Raw genomic sequence first — 4,583 nt, forward strand, 5'->3', positions numbered from 1 at the left:
CTCCTTCAAACATCACAGGAAGAAAATAATACCTTGGACAGTAACCATCAGCAGCTAACAGAGACATGACAGAGAGAGTATGTGCTTCAGAAAGTCAGCAGTTTAGAGAAGACTAATTGCTAACAAATGTCTGGAAGGAGTGTGTGGTGGGGGGTGTTTGGGGGTGCTCCCACCTTCTATAGGCTAGTACTACAGTTTAAAAAAAGATCTCACAAAGCTGTACTTCTGTGGGTCTGCATTCTTAATTTCCATCCTGCTTTAACTCCCTTATTATTGTCACTCTGGACTGTTATTGTTATTAGAAATGTGTTTTCATAGGTTCATAGTTTTTCTTTCTTTCTTTGTTTTGGTTTGTTTCTTGCTTGGCCCACATTTGAAATCATCTCTGATGTTTGTTAGGTCACATTCTGGAGCAGAGAGCTCTCCCCAGAATAAAGGACCAGTCTTTGAGTCACTGGGATCAAGACGCCTAAATGAGATCCTGGTGTTACACTAACCACCATAATTCAAACTTTAATTACACTCTTCTCATGCAGAATCGAATGGGATGTGTCCTATGGTGGTCTAAAGAATAAGATGTATGCTTAAGCAATGCAACCACAATACTGAGAAATCTACATGCGTCATCTTAATCACATATGCCTCTCTAGCCACCATTGTTATTTATTCTCAGGCTGCTATTTGGCAGACACAACAAACACTACATATTTTGGAGAGTCATGGAAAGGAAAGTCAATTAAAATTTCAGTGTTTTAAAATCAGTAGCTTAAAAGGTCATTCAAGGGTATTCCTCGTAGAAATAATTACAAACCAAAAACATTCTGTTATAGTACAAGGGTTACGTAGCATTAGCTTGCTTTATCGTATTAAACTTCTGCTTTTAGTTATTATCAAAACACTAAAATATTATCGTTGAGAAAGGAATAGGAAGATTTGTCTCATTGCCTTCAATGTTACATCACACACAGAAAGCATAACAACATTACTCCACCCCTGTGAGGCTCTCTCTCCCTCTCTCTCCCTCTCTCTTCCACTTTTTTCTTAGATGTAAACCACTTCTGCACTGAGAGAGAGACAGAAGGAAGATACACAAAAGAACATCCCCTACAGTCACCCAATCCAACACATTTCTTTAACCCCTACCACCTTCCAGCTCCTCAGCTCTTCCCCTTTCCTATGTCTCCACATTGAACAAAGACGCATCGAAAAGAGTACAAAAATAACTAACATCAAGTTAAGTAGCACGATACATTGTCCCAATTACTTTTCTTTTTGCTCCAATGGACAAGTCACACTTTTGCACAGCTGTACCCTGCAATGAGAGAAAGGACAAGGGAGCTGTGGGAGGGCAGGGTGATGCTTTGCAATTCTACCTGTGTGTGATGTAACATGGTGGGCATTGATATACTGGCAGGCAGCAATGATATCATTCCCTTTCTTACTACTTCTCCCTAGAAGTTGAGTTTCAGAATGTGATATCTCTAATAAACACATTATCTTGAGCCTAAATAGAAAAATCTGTTTTTTGTTTATTTTTGCCACAAATACTATTTAACTGACCTTTCAGTCATTCTTGTGTCAGTCCCGTGTCATCACTGAACGTCGATGTCTTATTCCAAATAAACTAGCCACACTGAGAAATGAAGAGCATATGTCCTCGTAATCCCAGAGCAATTTCGACTTGTGAAGGGTCTTAAGTGAAAACAGTCACAAGCACATCATAATATTTTGTTTTGTCTCCTCTTATGTATTCAGGCTGAGCATTCACATGCACAGTTCTATTAATCCCCTCTGTTGGAGAGATAGATACATGCAAGGACTTGGCTAAGATACAGGATCTTTTGCTTTTTGTGTATCACTTATCTACTCCTTTGATTCTCTAATTCTAAGAGGCTGTATGAATATCAGTCTCTGACCACCTTCTCAAGTCACACTTATTCAGACTGTGTGTGAAATACCTATTGCTCATAACATTTGAGTTCATTTTACAGTGACACGTTGTTGATTAACTATGTGATTTTACTCTTTGGCAATTATGCCTTAGTTTCCTTAAAAACAGGCAATAGAGGCCAACCATCTAAACAGTCTTGATGAGGTGATACAGATATAGAGGACATATACAGAAAGTCGCCAGACTAGAGTTTCAAAGAGAAATACAGACATCAGATGTTTTTATGAAACTACTTTAATTAGCTGCTAATGCTGCTAAATTAAACCAGTATCTGAGAACATCACTGGGCTTTGACTATCTGTGTTTAGAAACAGGGGTGTGCAAGAGTTTCAACTATTGCCAAATGGTTTTATTTTTAAATGTCCTTTCTTAACTGGTGTTTTGAAGAGCTGGTTATGTTAAAACAACCGGAGAGTGAATTATGCTCAACTTGCTTTGCTTTTGTCTTCTGGGGCTTCACACCAACAAACATGACTTTGACAAGAGGATCTGTTTTTGAATAGCAGTTCAAAAAACACTCAAACTCAGTTAAATATGTCATATTTTAAATCGTTACACACTGATTGAACTGATTGTTCATGATGAATCCTCCTGTGAAAACAAACTAAAACAGAGAGAGAACTATTGGGAACAGGAAAGCGAAACTACGGTCCGATTCTGAGTGACAGGGTTGCTTCTCGGTGGGTTTGTGTGGGGCGAGGAAGAGGGGAAGACCAGGCGACAGGGGTTCTTGGTTACTGCAAGACAAGAAGGAGAGGTTAATAATGGGAAGCACAGGTGCCGCGGGTGGTGTTCGTGGTCAAGCTTATTGTCTCAGCTGTGAGTCATTAGCTGAATAGCTCCGGCCAATGAAGGAGCCCAGCCAAGATGGAGATAGAGATGGAGCAAGAAATGAAAGAAAAGAAAAGGTCAGCACTGAGCAACAGGATATGACAAATGCAATCCAACATCAGCTGCATTAGACCTGGGAAAGGATTAAAACTGGTAAGTGATAAATCAGTTAAATTAAACAAATAAGACAGGCCCAGGCAATTCCAGGCCTTGAGGGCATCTTTCTGTAGGTTTTGCTAGGTATCGTTCAATTACCGATTGATTAAGACCAGGAAACAAACGGATGATTTGAATTCTTCTCCAAATAAACCAGGCCTGATGTGGATCGAACGCCAGAAACCTCTGCTGCCCTCGAGGACTTGAATTACAACTCCACGAATTCAGAGCACACGAGGAATGAAAACCACAAGCAGCCATGGCTCTCAAGGTCGGACTTGAAGAACATTGGAATTGGTTTTATATGAGAATGATGCAATGATCTCAAATGATATGTGTGTCTGTCTCTCTCTAGCTTCCCAGAATATCGGATGTATACATACATACTTATTAACAACCTTTTAGAGTGGCTCCAGTAGATTTACACCATGGGACAGCTGAGAGTCCACCTCATGTATTACATCACAGCAAAGAGTTCCAGCCTGAGTTCTCTCTTTTGAAGTAGGAATCAAGATGTTTGACCTGACTTTAACTCTACAATTTTTTTTCCCAGTTGAAGCCAACATGGGATGTTAAATTATCCTTATTTGTCCTCATTCAGCATTACTTCCCCAAATGGAGACACTAAGCATCGATGTATAAAACCAAAGCTCCGGGGTTTCTTTTTGCTAAAGAACTTATTTAATGGATGACTGGGTTTACTGTCTGAAGTTCTGTTTAATTTTGATCAACCAGTTTGATATTTTCTGGTATTAACGTCTGAACTAGGGCTTTTGTATTTGGATCCACTTAGCGATGAGATGTGGAGGAATTTTGTTTTCAGTCTTAGTGGATCAGAAACAATCTGAGGACTAAATAAGCTGGAAAAACTTTGTGAACTTTGTGAGTTTTGTTTTGATTCTGTATTAAAACCTCATGTTAACAAAGGAGGTGCTTTATTATACATATATAATAAATCATTTGTCCTTAGACTCAAAGGAATGTGCAGGCATTCTTACAGTTTTCAGACTTCAGTTCATTAAAAGATACAATCCCTTGGCTGGAGTTTTAAAGCCACTATTTTTAAACATTTCATGTTCACTTCCCATCATAGTTGAAAGCAGAATCCTTTTAATTATTATTAACATATGAATGCAAATGTGAGACGCCTTATGCCTTAACGCCTTAACACATTATGTGTTAGTCAGAATACATTAAAACACAGGGAATGAGATTAGGAGTCCCTAGAAAGTCAAAAGTGTACCTAAATGTGAATACATTATTCCCTACTTATTATCCAGGGATATCTCTATTTCTCATTACATTCCAATTCATTAATACTACAAAACACATGAATCCTCAGCCCATTGTATAGTATTAATGAATTTGGAGAGGTCAGAATTACTATTTGGCTGTCACAGAACTGGCACCTTTATCAGGAGCTGTATAGGAACTTTGCCCAGAATGCCAGTCACATGTGGGCCATGGTGTAGGAAAACTTAAATTGAATGTTCAGACTGATCTTCCTGATTTGCTTGTTAAACCCTCAGTTATGAGGCCTGAAACCTTTGATATGATTGGCCAACTGTAGCAAGAATCTAGAGACAGACTTTGCAGGAACATGTAATTAGGTGTGATTGAGTCCTGTCAGAACTTGTACAGTCTA

The 4,583-nt window shown here is 38.9% G+C and overlaps 1 long non-coding RNA gene across 1 annotated transcript; it reads left to right on the plus strand.

Annotated features, from left to right (window-relative positions):
* Nucleotides 1-2,691: 2,691 nt before the first annotated feature.
* On the plus strand, nucleotides 2,692-3,931 carry LOC136759669 (uncharacterized). The gene is made up of 2 exons (XR_010820097.1): nucleotides 2,692-2,935; nucleotides 3,096-3,931. It is a non-coding gene; the product is annotated as an uncharacterized LOC136759669 (long non-coding RNA).
* The last annotated feature ends 652 nt before the right edge of the window (nucleotides 3,932-4,583 follow it).

The sequence above is a fragment of the Amia ocellicauda genome, chromosome 1 (assembly GCF_036373705.1).
Source record: "Amia ocellicauda isolate fAmiCal2 chromosome 1, fAmiCal2.hap1, whole genome shotgun sequence".
In the NCBI taxonomy this organism is placed as follows: Eukaryota; Metazoa; Chordata; class Actinopteri; order Amiiformes; family Amiidae; genus Amia; species Amia ocellicauda.